Source organism: Pseudophryne corroboree, chromosome 4, assembly GCF_028390025.1.
Source record: "Pseudophryne corroboree isolate aPseCor3 chromosome 4, aPseCor3.hap2, whole genome shotgun sequence".
NCBI classification, from domain to species: Eukaryota; Metazoa; Chordata; class Amphibia; order Anura; family Myobatrachidae; genus Pseudophryne; species Pseudophryne corroboree.
Window position 1 is genome coordinate 764,372,135 of NC_086447.1, and position 19,753 is coordinate 764,391,887.

Sequence of the window (19,753 nt, forward strand, 5' to 3'; positions counted from 1 at the left end):
TTATCAATTCGTCCCCACTGGAATCCACCATCTCAGCTCCCTGTGTACTTTGTGGAGGCAATTGCTGCTGGTGAATGTCTCCACGGAGGAATTGATTATAATTCATTTTAATGAACATCATCTTCTCCACATTTTCTGGATGTAACCTCGTACGCCGATTGCTGACAAGGTGAGCGGCGGCACTAAACACTCTTTCAGAGTACACACTTGTGGGAGGGCAACTTAGGTAGAATAAAGCCAGTTTGTGCAAGGGCCTCCAAATTGCCTCTTTTTCCTGCCAGTATAAGTACGGACTGTCTGACGTGCCTACTTGGATGCGGTCACTCATATAATCCTCCACCATTCTTTCAATGGGGAGAGAATCATATGCAGTGACAGTAGACGACATGTCCGTAATCGTTGTCAGGTCCTTCAGTCCGGACCAGATGTCAGCATCAGTAGTCGCTCCAGACTGCCCTGCATCACCGCCAGCGGCTGGGTTCGGAATTCTGAGCCTTTTCCTCGCACCCCCAGTTGCGGGAGAATGTGAAGGAGGAGATGTTGACAGGTCGCGTTCCGCTTGACTTGACAATTTTGTCACCAGCAGTTCTTTGAACCCCAGCAGACTTGTGTCTGCAGGAAAGAGAGATCCAAGGTGGGTTTTAAATCTAGGATCGAGCACGGTGGCCAAAATGTAGTGCTCTGATTTCAACAGATTGACCACCCGTGAATCCTTGTTAAGCGAATTAGGGCTCCATTAACAAGTCCCACATGCCTAGCGGAATCGCTCTGTGTTAGCTCCTCCTTCAATGTCTCCAGCTTCTTCTGCAAAAGCCTGATGAGGGGAATGACCTGACTCAGGCTGGCAGTGTCTGAACTGACTTCACGTGTGGCAAGTTCAAAAGGTTGCAGAACCTTGCACAACGTTGAAATCATTTTCCACTGCGCTTGAGACAGGTGCATTCCACCTCCTATATCGTGCTCAGTTGTATAGGCTTGAATGGCCTTTTGCTGCTCCTCCAACCTCTGAAGCATATAGAGGGTTGAATTCCACCTCGTTACCACTTCTTGCTTTAGATGATGGCAGGGCAGGTTCAGGCGTTTTTGGTGGTGCTCCAGTCTTCTGTACGTGGTGCCTGTACGCCGAAAGTGTCCCGCAATTCTTCTGGCCACCGACAGCATCTCTTGCACGCCCCTCTCGTTTTTTAAATAATTCTGCACCACCAAATTCAAGGTATGTGCAAAACATGGGACGTGCTGGAATTTGCCCAGATTTAATGCACACACAATATTGCTGGCGTTATCCGATGCCACAAATCCACAGGAGAGTCCAATTGGGGTAAGCCATTCTGCGATGATCTTCCTCAGTTGCCGTAAGAGGTTTTTAGCTGTGTGCGTATTCTGGAAAGCGGTGATACAAAGAGTAGCCTGCCTAGGAAAGAGTTGGCGTTTGCGAGATGCTGCTACTGGTGCCGCCGCTGCTGTTCTTGCGGCGGGAGTCCATACATCTACCCAGTGGGCTGTCACAGTCATATAGTCCTGAGCCTGCCCTGCTCCACTTGTCCACATGTCCGTGGTTAAGTGGACATTGGGTACAACTGCATTTTTTAGGACACTGGTGAGTCTTTTTCTGAGGTCTGTGTACATTTTTGGTATCGCCTGCCTAGAGAAATGGAACCTAGATGGTATTTGGTACCGGGGACACAGTACCTCCAACAAGTCTCTAGTTGCCTCTGCAGTAATGATGGATACCGGAACCACGTTTCTCACCGCCCAGGATGCCAAGGCCTCAGTTATCCGCTTTGCAGCAGGATGACTGCTGTGATATTTCATCTTCCTCGCAAAGGACTGTTGGACAGTCAATTGCTTGGTGGAAGTAGTAAAAGTGGTCTTACGAGTACGACTTCCCCTCTGGGATGACCATCGACTCCCAGCAGCAACAACAGCAGCGCCAGCAGCAGTAGGCGTTACACGCAAGGATGCATCGGAGGAATCCCAGGCAGGAGAGGACTCGTCATAATTGCCAGTGACATGGCCTGCAGGACTATTGGCATTCCTGGGGAAGGAGGAAATTGACACTGAGGGAGTTGGTGGGGTGGTTTGCGTGAGCTTGGTTACAAGAGGAAGGGATTTACTGGTCAGTGGACTGCTTCCGCTGTCGCCCAAAGTTTTTGAACTTGTCACTGACTTATGATGAATGCGCTGCAGGTGACGTATAAGGGAGGATGTTCCGAGGTGGTTAACGTCCTTACCCCTACTTATTACAGCTTGACAAAGGCAACACACGGCTTGACAAATGTTGTCCGCATTTCTGTTGAAATACTTCCACACCGAAGAGCTGATTTTTTTGGTATTTTCACCAGGCATGTCAATGGCCCTATTCCTCCCACGGACAACAGGTGTCTCCCCGGGTGCCTGACTTAAACAAACCACCTCACCATCAGAATCCTCCTGGTCAATTTCCTCCCCAGCGCCAGCAACACCCATATTCTCCTCATCCTGGTGTACTTCAACACTGACATCTTCAATCTGACTATCAGGAACTGGACTGCGGGTGCTCCTTCCAGCACTTGCAGGGGGCGTGCAAATGGTGGAAGGCGCATGCTCTTCACGTCCAGTGTTGGGAAGGTCAGGCATCGCAAACGACACAATTGGACTCTCCTTGTGGATTTGTGATTTCGAAGAACGCACAGTTCTTTGCTGTGCTTTTGCCAGCTTGAGTCTTTTCATTTTTCTAGCGAGAGGCTGAGTGCTTCCATCCTCATGTGAAGCTGAACCACTAGCCATGAACATAGGCCAGGGCCTTAGCCGTTCCTTGCCACTCCGTGTGGTAAATGGCATATTGGCAAGTTTACGCTTCTCCTCCGACAATTTTATTTTAGATTTTTGAGTCCTTTTTTTACTGATATTTGGTGTTTTGGATTTTACATGCTCTGTACTATGTCATTGGGCATCGGCCTTGGCAGACGACGTTGCTGGCATTTCATCGTCTCGGCCATGACTAGTGGCAGCAGCTTCAGCACGAGGTGGAAGTCGATCTTGATCTTTCCCTATTTTTGGAACCTCAACATTTTTGTTCTCCATATTTTAATAAGCACAACTAAAAGGCACCTCAGGTAAACAATGGAGATGGATGGATACTAGTATACTTATGGATGGACGAGCGACTGCCGACACAGAGGTAGCTACAGCCGTGGACTACCGTTCTGCGTCTGCTGCTAATATAGACTGGATGATAATGATATAAAAAAAATATATATATATATCACTACTGCAGCCGGACAGGTATATATTATATAATGACGGACCTGCTGGACACTGTCAGCTCAGCACTGCAGACTCCTAAATTAAGCTACTAGTAGTATCAAGAAGATAGAAAAAAAAAACACCACAGGTAGGTGGTATACAATTATGGATGGACGAGCGACTGCCGACACAGAGGTAGCTACAGCCGTGGACTACCGTACTGCGTCTGCTGCTAATATAGACTGGATGATAATGAGATATAAAATATATATATATCACTACTGCAGCCGGACAGGTATATATTATATAATGACGGACCTGCTGGACACTGTCAGCTCAGCACTGCAGACTCCTAAAGTAAGCTACTAGTAGTATCAAGAAGATAGAAAAAAAAAACACCACAGGTAGGTGGTATACAATTATGGATGGACGAGCGACTGCCGACACAGAGGTAGCTACAGCCGTGGACTACCGTACTGCGTCTGCTGCTAATATAGACTGGATGATAATGAGATATAAAATATATATATATCACTACTGCAGCCGGACAGGTATATATTATATAATGACGGACCTGCTGGACACTGTCAGCTCAGCACTGCAGACTCCTAAAGTAAGCTACTAGTATCAAGAAGATATAAAAAAAAAACACCACGGGTAGGTGGTATACAATTATGGATGGACGAGCGACTGCCGACACAGAGGTAGCTACAGCCGTGGACTACCGTACTGCGTCTGCTGCTAATATAGACTGGATGATAATGAGATATAAAATATATATATATCACTATTGCAGCCGGACAGGTATATATTATATAATGACGGACCTGCTGGACACTGTCAGCTCAGCACTGCAGACTCCTAAAGTAAGCTACTAGTAGTATCAAGAAGATAGAAAAAAAAAAAACACCACAGGTAGGTGGTATACAATTATGGATGGACGAGCGACTGCCGACACAGAGGTAGCTACAGCCATGGACTACCGTACTGCGTCTGCTGCTAATATAGACTGGATGATAATGAGATATAAAATATATATATATCACTACTGCAGCCGGACAGGTATATATTATATAATGACGGACCTGCTGGACACTGTCAGCTCAGCACTGCAGACTCCTAAAGTAAGCTACTAGTAGTATCAAGAAGATAGAAAAAAAAAACACCACAGGTAGGTGGTATACAATTATGGATGGACGAGCGACTGCCGACACAGAGGTAGCTACAGCCGTGGACTACCGTACTGCGTCTGCTGCTAATATAGACTGGATGATAATGAGATATAAAATATATATATATCACTACTGCAGCCGGACAGGTATATATTATATAATGACGGACCTGCTGGACACTGTCAGCTCAGCACTGCAGACTCCTAAAGTAAGCTACTAGTATCAAGAAGATAGAAAAAAAAAACACACCACGGGTAGGTGGTATACAATTATGGATGGACGAGCGACTGCCGACACAGAGGTAGCTACAGCCGTGGACTACCGTACTGCGTCTGCTGCTAATATAGACTGGATGATAATGATATAAAATATATATATATATCACTACTGCAGCCGGACAGGTATATATTATATAATGACGGACCTGCTGGACACTGTCAGCTCAGCACTGCAGACTCCTAAAGTAAGCTACTAGTATCAAGAAGATAGGAAAAAAAAAAACACCACGGGTAGGTGGTATACAATTATGGATGGACGAGCGACTGCCGACACAGAGGTAGCTACAGCCGTGGACTACCGTACTGCGTCTGCTGCAGTGCTAATATAGACTGGATGATAATGATATAAAAAATATATATATATCACTACTGCAGCCGGACAGGTATATATTATATAATGACGGACCTGCTGGACACTGTCAGCAGAATGCGTTTATAGAATAAAAACACCACACGACGAGTGTTTAACTTTTTCAGGCAGACAATCACAATATACTGATGGTCACTCAGTGGTCACTGGTCAGTCACACTGGCAGTGGCACTCTGGCAGCAAAAGTGTGCACTGTTAAAATATGTACTCCTGCTATAACTGCTCCCCAGTCTCCCCCACAATTAAGCTGTGTGAGCAGTGAGCACTCAGCACAGTCAGATATACAGTATTACATAGATGATGCAGCACACTGAGGGCACACTGAGGCTGAGCACAGATATGGTATGTGACTGTGTCACACTGTGTATCGTTTTTTTTCAGGCAGAGAACGGATTTATTAAACTGGTGGTCACTGGTCACACTATCAGCAAGTAGTACTCCTAATATGCTCCCCAAAATTAGTAAATCAAGTGTCTCTACTACTCTCTAGTCTACTCTAAACGGAGAGGACGCCAGCCACGTCCTCTCCCTATCAATCTCAATGCACGTGTGAAAATGGCGGCGACGCGCGGCTCCTTATATAGAATCCGAGTCTCGCGATAGAATCCGAGCCTTGCGAGAATCCGACAGCGGGATGATGACGTTCGGGCGCGCTCGGGTTAACCGAGCAAGGCGGGAAGATCCGAGTCTGCCTCGGACCCGTGTAAAAAGCGTGAAGTTCGGGGGGGTTCGGTTTCCGAGAAACCGAACCCGCTCATCACTAGTGAAAACTACCCCTTGCCCAGCTCCAGGGAAAGTGGGTAGGCCCAAACTAAATGCTGGCGGCCATCAAGTTTATTATAACACGTGCCAACACATAAGAAGCATATTTTCCTGGTTTTTAGTATGCAATTAGAATCAGCCAAACATAAATTTCTTTGACTGCAACATGTGACAGCACAGTATGGTGTGCCATAGATACTACTATTAAACAATGCTAGGGAGGTACTGATGCTAAACAGAGGACTAATTCCTAATTTAAAGTATGTCTTCAATGCAATAATCCATTAGATGGAACTTTCGAAAGGAACAATTTTAGTATACTTTAAAAACAGTTGGGGACACTTTGACATTCCACACCTTAGAGATTGTTACACTTTGTCTTCCATAACTGCCACCTAAACAATATATTTTGCCACCCAAAATGAAGATATCAAATCCCATCAGTCTTCTTTCCCCCACATTTACTAATTTGGAATATACCAAAGTCACATCTGAGATGGTCAATGATATGAACTTGTATGAAAGGTTGCTGTCTCCATTTGCACATACACTATTAGGAAATGGAGGCTGCTGCAGCCATGGAATCAGTGCAGTTGACACAGTGTAAGTGTTGAAGTCTCAGAAGTGCTGATATCTGCCAGTAGACAAGGGTCCAGGACACCAGACAACTTGACATTTTAGTAGTTAATTAACACTTGAATCTATGGCAACTTCAAACAACCATTACAGAGTCTCTATAGGTGACAAATTACTAATCTTGATATAAAGAGAAAAAGACTAACTAAAGAGATAATTAAACTGCAATATGAATCCAATTCTCTTTTGCCTATTCCTGCTTATTTTTTTATGATAATAACAGGTATTCCCTATGTATATGATATTGCATATTTGATAACGTAGAGATCAAGAATCAGGTAGAAGATAATTTGCAGTTTAAATATGTAAATCATAGGCAAATGCAGGAGGGATTTCCAGTTGCCCAGAAACCCCCCTTCATCACAGCCCGGCCAGCAGCCACTACATGCAATATAAAGGGCAGAATGGCTGGCGACAATCACCTTAAAATCAAACATTCAGAAACCTCCCTCCAGCATCCTGCATTTGCACCTGTAAATAGCAAAATGGAAATGTACAGTAAAGCATGTTTAGATGCTGAGGCATGCTGGAAATACAAGTTTTGTAAAAAGTCACAAAATTAAAGCTCTACTTTTATTTTAGATTATAATCATGTGTACGTTGTTGCTCTATGAAACTTTATGAAGCAAAGACTAGCACACCATACTGCTTGCATTTTTAATAAACAATTGCCTGTCACTTGAACAATTTAAATACAGTAGTTGACTTTTTAAATATTTCATTCTTTGAAAGCAATTAAGAATACAAAGCAGATGGTCCAGCATTGTAGATTTCCCTTTTCATATTGCTTAAGCACTAGAGATCAATAAGTCTAATATAAACAGATGATTTCCATAGCAGGGTTTATAATTAGCTGGCACCGAATGTGTTCAAACTCTAAAATAATTAGCAGAAGCATGTGGCACACCATTAAAACATTGTGGCTTGTCCGCATTTACATTTATAATTATTAAAGTTAATTATGATACTTGTGGTAAGATTCCAAGATCTCTGACAACTTACTTTACTGTTTTTTTTATTTAAAAAATGTTCATTTTAAATTCCATTGTCATTATTCTAAACAAAATGAAAGTGCATAGTACACTGAATTCTAAAGATTTCTCGGCAGAAAGTACTTCACTCACAACTTACTAATTACTTATTTCTTCTCTAAGTCTCCTTTCTGTCAGTCCATACTGTACTGTACATTGGTTGAATGTATTCTACCAAATCCAATAAAAAATACTTTTACTAACATACAAAGCCATTATTAAAGCTGCCTAAACATACTTTTCTACCATTGTCTCAAATATCTCCCAACTTGGGGGGTCATTCCGAGTTGATCGCTATCTGCATTTGTTCGCAGCGCAGCGATCAGGCTAAAAAACAGCAGTTATGCGCATGCGTATGTGGCGCAATGCGCACGCGTGACGTACAGGCACAACGAACGATGCAGTTTTGCACAGGGTCTAGCGATGCATTTCAGTCGCACTGGTTGCTGCAGAGTGATTGACATGAAGTGGGCGTTTCTGGGTGGCAACTGACCGTTTTCAGGGAGTGTTCAGAAAAACCCAGGGAAGTGCAGGCGAGGCTGGGCGAACGCTGGGCGGGTGTGTGACGTCAAATCCGGAACTGAATAGTCTGTAGTGATCGCAAGCGCTGAGCAGGTTTTGAGCTACTCTGATTCTACACAAAAAAAAATTTGCAGGCGCTCTGCGATAAAAACGTTCGCACTTCTGCTAAGCTAAAATATACTCCCAGTGGGCGGCGGCATAGCGTTTGCACGGCTGCTAAAAACTGCTAGCGAGCAATCAACTTGGAATGACCCCCTTGATCCCAAGATCTGCACCTCTTATACACACATTACTTGTTGTTCCTATTACCAAATGCATGATTTTTCATGCAGATTATAGCTAATTCCATTATCATCAGTGTTGGTACAAAGTTTCTAGGCACCTTTGGCAAAGCCCCTCTACCCCCAATACCCACAGGCGAAACTAGGGGGTGCACCGGACCTCCCATTAACCGGATTGCCATAAATTTAATGTTATTACTAGGGTTATTTTTCGCCCCAGTAAAGTTTGGGAGTGCGGGGGCAGGCATCAGTAAGCATACCACTAGCCTCTGCAGCCCCCCGCAGTGTATTGAGATGCGCTGGGGGCAGCGGAAGTGCTTTCGTCCTTAGCAGTGTGAAAATAAAAAACAACAAAAATGGCCTCCGCCAAGGAGGCAGCAGACATTTTAAGAGTTTTTTTTTACACTACTACGGACTGAAGCGCTTCCGCTGCCCCCAGCACATCTCAATCCACTGCAGGGGCGAGCGGTATGCTTATTGATGACCGCACCCACCCTCACCCCTGACAATGAGCAGGAGACCTGTGACAATGCAGATGAAGCCCCTGACAACGTGCATGAAACCATTGGCAATGAGCATGAGACCCTTGACAACTGGCTGGTAATTTAAAAGTAAATAGAAGCCTTACTGTGTGGCGTAATTTGTAAGGGGCATTATTGTGTGTGAGGCATAAAATGGTGTCAAGGCCATACCTGTGTGTGGCATAATATGTAATGGTCGTTACAGTGTGTGCCATAACAGATAATGGGTGTTATGGTGTGTAGCATAATGTGTAATAGACATTACGGTGTGTGGCATAATGGGTAATAGGCATTATGGTGTGTGGCATATTGTGCAATGGGAATTATAGTGTGTGGCATATTGTGTAATGGGCATTACGGTGTGTTGCATAATGTGTAATGGACATTACAGTGTGTTGCATAATGTGTAATGGGTATCACGGTGTGTGGCATAATGTGTAATGGGCATTACTATACGGAGGAAAAATGCCAAATAATGTAATCAGGATTTTTTTCTCCTGCTGTGGGCAATATCTGGGTATATGGGTTGCAAAACTGGGGTATAAGGTAGTCTTTTCCTGCAAGACCATGCCCCTTGCAGCAAAGTCATGCCCCTTACAGCACGGTCACACCCCTTTTGGGGGGGCAAAAGGTGCCCCCCACTGTAGCTCTTCCCACATTACCCACAGCTCCGCCCACCCCCAGGAGTTCCTGAACCCATTTTTCTATGAAAATAGCAGTGGGACCACCCATTACCAAATGTATAGTTTCGCCTATGCCAATACCCTCTTGATTATTTGCTCCTGGCTGTAGTATGACTACAGTCCAGATAAACTGAATTCATATACTGAACATTTGACCTTATTCAGTAAGGATTGCAATTTCTGCTAAGTAGCAGTTTCTGCAATCAAAAAGTTGCCGCCGAGAAATTGAAAAACGCCCATTTCAAAAACTGCGAATGCATTGCAATATGCGGGCTGATCGCAAAACCATATGCAATTACCTGAACATCGAAGATTTTCCCTATCTACGCAAGGCAAGGTCATCCACAATTATTGTGACACAAGAGGCTGAAAGTGATCATAGTGATGTCCGAGGCCTTCCTTAAAAAGGCCTGTGCATGCCTGCATTTTTTCAGACACACCCTGAAAATGTCAGGTTTCCGCCCAGCTTCCTGTCGGTCAAACAGCGGCTGAATTGTGGTCACAATTGGTGTCTCCTAAGTTTTCTTTATGAATAAAAAGCAAGTCCTATGTGTGGATGCTGTGTGGTTTTGAATAATTTTCCCACACAGTAGTTTTTCTACTCATCTGTGTACCTTTATCTTTGTACCTGACATGTCATTTTGTGACCAAATCAGGTGATTGCCTTTATTTTCATACGTTGTTTGGCATTTGTGCCTTATATGCTTACAAAATTTACCAATGTGGATATACAGTGATTATATTACAAACACATAGGTGACTTAAAAAGGTGAGCTCAATAATTGCGGTCATACCTCACTGGAGATGCCCAATCTCTTCTGACCTTGGAAGCTAAGCAGTGAAAGGCCGGGTTAGTAACAGGATGGGAGACCACCTCTGAACACCCTGGTACTGCAATAAATTGGCTCCCAAATAGACTGTCACCTAGACAAATGCCACAAGGTACTCGGTCTCATATGACCAATGATTTAAGTAAAAAGCAAGTCCTATGTGTGGATGCTGTGTGGTTTTGAATAATTTTTCCGCACAGTGGTTTTTTTACTCATCTGTGTACCTTTATCTGTGTGCCTGACGTATCACTTAGTGACTAAGTCAGGTGATTCGCATCTATTCTCATATGTTGTTTGGCATTTGTGCCATATATGTTTATAAAATTTACCAATGTGGATATACAGTGATTATATTACTAACACATAGGTGACTAAAAAAGGCGAGCTCAATAATTGCGGTCATACCTCACTGGAGATGCCCAATCTCTTCTGACCTTGGAAGCTAAGCAGTGAAAGGCCGGGTTAGTAACAGGATGGGAGACCACCTCTGAACACCCTGGTACTGCAATAAATTGGCTCCCAAATAGACTGTCACCTAGACAAATGCCACAAGGTACTCTATTCCATATGACCAATGATTTAATTCTCTGCAATCTAAATGATCCATAATGGATACATGCAGAATAAATGATGGTCACATTCTACATGAGAAATAATGTGCAATGTTGATTTACTTCTGGTACTACAGCTATTATTTTCCGGCAATTAGCAAATTGTGATATTGTGATCACTTATGATCAACACTTTACGCTTATATGTTCGCGAGGCTATTTCACTCAAATATTTCTACTCCTTAAATTCAACTTAAATATTTATCTAATAAAATTGATTTTACTAGTGATGTTATAATTTTAACCTCTGAATTAGAGTGCTCCCAAAAAAGAGTCTACTTTCCAATACTTCTCTGTTTGGCTTTTTCGGTGAATAAGGTACATTGTCAATACTCCACTGCTGCATGAGGCAAACGGGATTTCTAGAGGGCAATTTCAAATCTTACATTTCAGAAGTCATAAAAGCTTGCTGCAAAATTCAGCAATATAAACTTTTTTATGATGATTTGTCTGAGCCCTAGTCTATGTATTACACATTTAAAGGTATTGTGAAACTGGCTCAGTATACAGGATCTGCTTCATACATAAGTTGTGTCTATTATAAATCAGAGGGGGAAGGGGAATTACAGCATGAACATTTCCAGCAATCTGCGTGCTGGATACCAAATTTTCCCTAACATGTCCCTGGCCCACTAGCTTTTCCCCACATCACCCCATATTTTTAATTGCTTCTTCAACAGTGTTTTTAGCTGAAGTACACAGGAATATAAGCAGCAGCTACCTACGTTGTGTGCCACTGCAACAATCACATGACTCTGAGACTGAGAGTGGAAAATCAGCAGAAAAGCCTGTCTCTCATGATCTGGCAAGGGAATGTGACGTTCAGGGAAGATATGTTGTGGTGACTGAAACATTGGCCAGGGCAGTCATCTTTGAGACCTCATGCAATGTAGTGACTGTATTTTTGGGCAAAGTAGTGGGCTAAGAGACCTTGGGCAAAGTGATTATCCCAGTGCCTCATGATATAAGGCTGCCATCTTTGGAACCTAAAGACAGGACATTATCTCTAGAAATTTGGGACAAATTATACTCTGGAACCGTGGGAAAACTGTCAACTCTGAGACCTTGGTAAAAGCTGTCACCTCTGGAACTTTGGGACATGAAACTAACCTCTCTGGGACCTTTGAGCACACTGTTATCTCTGGGGCTTTGGGGCGATAGGCTGTCATGTCTGCAACCTTGAAGCTCTTGTAAGGTAGTCATCTCTGTACCCTCAGGCATGGCTGTGCTTGAGAATACAGGTTGGGCAGGCAAGGCTGTCATCTCTGAGATCTCAGGACATAAGACTCTCATCTCTAAGACCTTAGGACACAAGGAGGGCATCGACAAGACCTCAGGCAAGTCAGGATCCAAAGACTTGGGAAAGGCAGTCCATCTCTGAGAAAATATACAATGATAATGACATGTGTAAGGCAGTGACTGGAACCTTATACAAAGATAATCATTTCTGAGATCTTGGCAAAACTGGTTACTGAAACTTCAAATAAGGCAGCGCATGAGACCTAAGGCAAGATAGCTATTAGAACTTTGGGCAAAGCAGATGCTTGATCCTAAGTACAGGAGAGAGCATCTGGAACCCCAGGACGGGATCCAGTGATTGGGACCTCAGTATTGGAACTAGAATCTCAGGACAGGAGGCAGAGACTATCATGGGGTCTGCAGCTCAAAAGCTTGTACCACTGCCATGACAGACAAAGGAGGCTGTTTGATGACCAAACATGCATTCATGAATGCAACTGCATCTTGGAGTCACAATTTTGATTAATCCAGTATCTGTTCCTGCATGAGGCCTAAAATCATGAAACTGGCCAAATCACTTCCTCCAAGTAGATCAGCACGCTGCTGTAGAGAAACCCTCTGTGCTGCTGCTGTAAGAATTCTTTTGATTTTAGTGGCTACAGATTACTGTATACTTGTCCATTTCTCATCTGGAGACATTCAAACGAACTGAAGATGAAAAGTGATAAATATTTGCCTTGTCCACAGGAAAACACAATTTTTATGCAGTATTTAAAATGTAATTGGTTATTGTAGATCTCTATTAGGACCAGCGTCGGACTGGCTGACCGGGAAGCTGCTTCCGGTCCACTTATGCTGGGACAATGCTTACAACCACCTGGTCATTGATATCCACTACTTGCATCACAAAGTACTAAGCGGTGATAAGAGGGCCAAATGAAAAAGACAGCAAATATCCCTGTACATGTCACTTGTCCATATGTACTAAAAGGATTTTCTCTATCTTCTGCCAGCTAGCACTAAGAACAGGTTATAATACTGTCCTGCAATAGGCACCTGTTGCAGCAACATGTGACACAGCTGTTACTAATAGAGATGAGCGGGTTTGGTTTCCTGAGAACCGAACCACCCCGAACTTCACTACCCAAGCCCGGATCAGAGCCCAGCTCGGGTTTTCCTGCTTGACTCGGAAACCAGAACGAGGCAAAATGTCATCATCCCACTGTCGAATTCTCGCGGGTTTTGGATTCCATATAAGGAGCTGCACATCGCCGCCACTTTCACTGTAGTCCCAGAGAGTGTAACGAGAGGACATGTCTCTGTCCTCCGTGTCTGCACGGGAGGAATAGTGGGGTGGTGATTCCAGTGCTGTCTTGTGCTGCTCAGTCCAGTGTAGTGTCTTATGCTGCATCAGTCCAGTCACAGTGGTGGTGTCCTCTGCTGCCATATGTCCAGTGCTGCTGTATAAGTCCAGTGCAGTTGTGCTGTGATGTCCTGCATCAGTACAGTGGTAGTGTCTTGTGCTGCATCAGTCCAGTGGTGGTGTCCCTGTGCTGCTGTATAAATCCAGTGGTACTGCCGTATAAGTCCAGTGATACTGTCGTATATGTCCAGTGATACTGCCATATATGTCCAGCAGTACTGCCGTATAAATGCAGTGATACTGCCGTATATGTCCAGTGGTACTGCCATATAATTCCAGTGACACTGCCATATATATCCATTGGTACTGTCGTATAATTCCAGTGATACTGCCGTATATGTCCAGGGGTACTGTCGTATAATTCCAGTGATACTGCCGTATATGTCCAGTGGTTCTGCCATATAAATCCAGAGGTAGTGGCGTATAATTCCAGTGGTACTGCCATATAATTCCAGTGATACTGCTGTATAATTCCAGTAATACTGTTGTATATGTCCAGTGGTACTGCCATATAATTCCAGTGATACTGCCGTATAAATCCAGTGGTACTGGAGTATAAATCCAGTTGTACTGCCATATAATTCCAGTGATACTGCCTTATGAATCCAGTGCAGTGGTACTGCCAAATAAGTCCAGTGGTACTGCCATATAATTCCAGTGATACTGCCGTATAATTCCAATGGTACTGGTGTATAAGTCCAATGATACTGTCATATAAATCCAGTCCAGTGGTACCGCCGTATAAGTCCAGTGGTACTGCCGTATAATTCCAGTGATATTGCTGTATAATTTCAGTGGTTCTGGCGTATAAATCCAGTGATACTGTCGTATAAATCCAGTCCAGTGGTATTGCCATATAAATCCATTGGTACTGCCGTATAATTCCAGTGATACTGCCATATATATATGTCCAGTGGTACTGCCATATAATTCCAGTGATACTGCTATATAAATCCAGTTGTACTGCAGTATAATTCCAGTGATACTGCTGTATAATTCCAGTGGTACTGGCGTATAAATCCAGTGATACTGCCGTATGAATCCAGTCCAGTGGTACTGCCATATAAATCCAGTGGTACTGCCATATAATTCCAGTGATACTGCCATATAATTTCAGTGGTACTGGCGTATTAATCCAGTCCAGTGGTATTGCCGTATAAATCCTGTGATACTGCCATATAATTCCAGTGATACTGCCGTATAAATCCAGTCCAGTGGTACTGCTGTATAACTCCAGTGGTGCTGCTGTATAATTCCAGTGATACTGCCGTATAATTCCAGTGGTACTGGCGTATAAATCCAGTCCAGTGGTATTGCCGTATAATTCCAGTGATACTGCCGTATTATTCAAGTTGTACTGGCGTATAAGTCCAGTGAAACTGCCATATACATCCAGTGCAGTGGTACTGCCATATAAATTCAGTGGTACTGCCGTATAAGTCCAGTGGTACTGCCGTATATTTCCAGTGGAGCTGCCATATAAGTCCAGTGATACTGCCATATACTGTATATGTCTAGTGGTACTGCCATATAAATCCAGTGGTACTGGCGTATAAATCCAATGGTACTGCCGTATATGTCCAGTGATACTGCCATATAATTCCAGTGATACTGCCATATGAATCCAGTTCATTGGTACTGCTGTATAAGTCCAGTGGTACTGCCTTATAATTCCAGTGATACTGCTGTATAATTCCAGTTGTACTGGCTTATTAATCCAGTGGTACTGCCGTATAATTCCAGTGATACTGCCGTATAATTCCAGTGGTACTGCTGTATAATTCCAGTGGTATTGCCATATAAATCCAGTGGTACTGTCCTGTGCTCTATATTATTTACTCCATTTAAAGGGGTTATTAATATTTAATCCAAATAATTTTTACAGGGTTTACCCTGTGTGGTGTAGGGATACGCTGTCCTGTGCCGCATACTGTGTTATATAACTCCAGAAAAATAATGGCGAACAAAAATTTGGAGGATAAAATAGGGAAAGATCAAGAACCACTTCCTCCTGCTGCCACTAGTCATGACATAGATGTTAAAATGCCATCAACATCGTCTGCCAAGGCCGATGCCCAATGTGATTGTAGAGGGCATGTAAAATCCAAAAAGCCAAAGTTCAGTAAAAAGACCCAAAAAATAAATTTAAATGGTCTGAGGAGAAATGTAAACTTGCCATTATGCCATATGTCATTTATGACACGGAGTGGCAATAAATGGCTAAGGCCCTGGCCTATGTTCATGACTACTGGTTCAGCTTCACATGATGATGGAAGCCCTCATCCTCCCGCTAGAAAAATGACAAGAGTTAAGCTGGAAAAAGCGCAACAAAGAACTGTGCATTCTAAGATGGTATCACAAATCCCCAAGGAGAGTCCAAGTGTGTCTGTGGTTGTGATGCCTGACCTTCCCAACACTGGACAGGAAGAGGTGGCTCATTCCACCATTTGCATGCCCTCTGCAAGTGCTGGAAGTAGCACCCACAGTCCAGTTTCTGATATTCAAATTGAAGATGTCACTGTTGAAGTACACCAGGATGAGGATATGGGTGTTGCTGGCGCTGAGGAGGAAGTTGACAATGAGGATTCTGAAGGTGATGTGGTTTTTTAAATCAGGGGGAGACAGTTGTTGTCCGTGGGATGAATAAACCCATTGTGATGCCAGGGCAAAATACCAAAAAAGCTACCTCTTCGGCCACCTCAGGTGTCAAGCCATGTGTTGCCTTGTCAATCCGTAATAAGTAGGGGTAAGGACAATAACAACCTAGGAACATACTCCCTTATACGTCACCTGCTGTGCATTCATCAGAAGTCAGTGTCAAGTTCTGAAACTTTGGGTAGGAGCGCAAGCAGTCTACTGACACCTAAATCCTTTCTTCCTCTTGTACCCAAGCTCCTGCAAGCCACACCACCAACTCCCTCAACGTCAACTTCCTCCTCAGTCAGGAACGTCAGTAGTCCTGCAGGCCATGTCACTGGGAAGACTGAGGAGTCCACTCCTTACCGGGATTCCTCCAGAGGATCCTTGAGTGGTACGCCTACTGCTACTGTTGTTGCTGCTGGGAGCCGATCATGATCTTAGAGGGGAAGTCGGAAGACCACTTGTACTACTTCAAGTAAGCAATTGACTGTCCAACGGTGCTTTGCAAGGAAGATGAAATATGACAGCAGTCATCCTGTTGCAAAGCAGATAACTGAGGCCTTGACAGCTATGTTGGTGTTAGACGTGCATCCGGTATCCACCATTAGTTCAGTGGGACTTAGAGAATTGATGAAGGTAGTGTGTCCCCGGTACCAAATCCCATCTATATTCCACTTCACTAGGCAGGTGATACCGAGAATGTACAGAGACGTCAAAAAAATTGTACTCACTGTCCTAAAAAATGTAGTTGTACCCACTGTCCACTTAACTACGGACATGTTGACAAGTGGAACAGGGCAGACTAAGAACTGAATGACTGTGACAGCCCACTGGGTAGATGTATTGCCTCCCGCAGCAGCAACAACAGCAGCGGCACCAGTAGCAGCATCTCGCAAATGCCAACTCATTCCTAGGCAGGCTACGCTATGTATCACTGGTTTCCATAAGAGGCACACTGCTGACAACCTCTTACGGAAACTGAGGGACATCATCGCACAATGGCTTACCCCACTTAGACTCTCCTGGAAATTTGTGATATCGGACAATCCCACCAATATTGTACGTGCATTACATCTGGGCAAATCCCAGCACGTCCCATGTTGTGCACATACAATTAATTTGGTGGTGCAGAATTTTTGGAAAAATTAAAGGGTCATGCAGGAGATGCTGTTGGTGGTCCGAAAAATTAAGGCCACTTTCAACATTCAGCCACTGCGTGCCGAAGACTGGAGCACCAGCAAACACTCCTGAAACTGCCCTGCCATCACCTGCAGCAAGTGGTGGTAACGAGGTGGAATTCAACACTCTATATGCTTCAGGGGATGGAGGAGCAGCAAAAGGCCATTAAAGCCCATACATCCACATACGATATAGGCAAAGGAGGGGGAATTCACCTGACTCAACCACAGTGGAGAATGATTTTTGTCTTGTGCAAGGTTCTCCAACCCTTCAAACTTGCCACACGTGAAGTCAGTTCAGACACTGCCAGCTTGAGTCAGGTCATTCCCCTCATCAGTATTTTGCAGAAGCAGCTAGAGAAATTGAAGGAGGAGCTAAGATGGAGCGATTTCACAAAGTATGTGGGACTTGTGTATGGAGCCCTTTATTTGCTTTGTCAGGATTCAAGGGTGGTCAATCTGTTGAAATCAGAGCACTACATTTTGGCCACCGTGCTCGATCCTAGGTTTAAAGCCTACTTTGTATCTCTCTTTCCAGAAGACACAAGTCTGAAAAGGTTCAAAGACCTGCTGGTGAAAAAATTGTCAACTCAAGCGGAACGTTACCCATCAACAGCTCCTCCTTCATTTTCTCCTGCAACTGGGGCTGCAATGAAAAGGATAAGATTTCCTAGCCCACCCACTGGCGGTGATGCAGGGCAGTCAGGAGCGAGTGCTGACATCTGGTCTGGACTGAAGGACCTGCCAATGATTACTGACATATCTACTGTCACTGCATATGATTCTGTCACCATTGAAAGAATGGTGGACGATTATATGAGTGACAGCATCCAAGTAGGCATGTCAGACAGTCCGTATGTATACTGGCAGGAAAAAGAGGCAATTTGGATGCCCTTGCACAAACTGGCTTTATTTTACCTACATTGCCCCCCCTCCAGTGTGTACTCCGAAAGAGTGTTTAGTGCAGTCGGTAACCTTGTCAGCAATCAGCATAGGAGGTTACTTCCACAAAATGTGGAGAAGATGATTTTCATCAAAATTAATTATAAATTCCTCCGTGAAGACCTTTACCAACAATTGCCTCCAGAAAACACACAGGGACCTGTGATGGTGGATTCCAGTGGGGACGAATTAATACTCTGTGAGGAGTAGGATGTACACAGCGAAAGGGGTGAGGAATTGGATGATGAGGATGAGGTCAACATCTTGCCTCTGTAGAGCCAGTTTTTGCAAGGAGAGATTGATTGCTTCTTTTTTTGGTGGGGGCCCAAACAAACTAGTCTTTTCAGCCACAGTCATGTTGCAAATCTTGTCGCTGAAATGATTGATTTGTTAAAGTGTGCATGTCCTGTTTATACAACATAAGGGTGGGTGGGAGGCCCCAAGGACAATTCCATCTTGCACCTCTTTATCTTCTTTGCATCATGTGCTGTTTGGGGACTAGTTTTTTTAAAGTGCCATCCTGTCTGACACTGCCGTACAACTCCAGGGGTACTGCCGTATAAGTCCAGGGGTACTGCCGTATAAGTCCAGTCCAGTGGTGCTGTCTTGTGCTGCATCAGTCCAGTGGTGGTGTCTTGTGCTGCTATAAGTCCAGTGGTGGTGTCCTGTGCTGTATATTATTTACTCCAAATAAAAGGGTTACATACATTACTTATATTATTATCCAAATAATTTTTACAGGGTTTGCCCTGTGTGGTTTATGTGTAGGCTCACCTGTGCAGCATATTATTATTATTATAGCTCCAAATAAAAGGGTTATTATTATCCAAATTATTTTTACAGGCTTTGCCGTGTTTGTGTGTGTGTGTTGCTTAGGGGTACACTCTCCTGTGCCACCAATATTGTGCGTGTATTATATCTGGGCAAATTCCATCCCATCCCATGTTTTTTCTGCCGCACACTTGTGTTGCTTAGCTTAGTCATACAGCTACCTCATTGCACCTCTTTTACGTCTTTGCGTGATGTGCTGTTTGGGGCCTAGTTTTGTTAAGTACCATCCTGTCTGCCATTGCATTGCCACTCCTAGATGGGCCAGGTGTTTGTGCCGCACACTTGTGTCGCTTAGCTTAGCCATCCAGTGACCTCGGTGTAACCTTTTTGCCTAAAAACAATATTGTGAGGTGTTCAGAATAGTCTGTAAATGAGTGGAAATGAATGTTATTGAGGTTAATAATACCGTAGGATCAAAATTACCCCTAAATTCTGTGATTTTAGCTGTTTTTATGTTCTTTTCAAAAATCATCTAGATCCAAAACCAAAACACGAAAGGGTGGTTTTGGCAAAACCAATCCAGATCCAAAACACAAGCATGGAACCAGAACCAAACCCATAAACAGAAAACACAAAAA

At 43.8% G+C, this 19,753-nt stretch overlaps 2 pseudogenes; both read left to right on the forward strand.

Annotated features, from left to right (window-relative positions):
- Positions 1 to 10,261: 10,261 nt before the first annotated feature.
- Positions 10,262 to 10,381, forward strand: LOC134912343 (5S ribosomal RNA; annotated as a pseudogene).
- Positions 10,382 to 10,702: 321 nt separating this feature from the next.
- Positions 10,703 to 10,822, forward strand: LOC134912344 (5S ribosomal RNA; annotated as a pseudogene).
- The last annotated feature ends 8,931 nt before the right edge of the window (positions 10,823 to 19,753 follow it).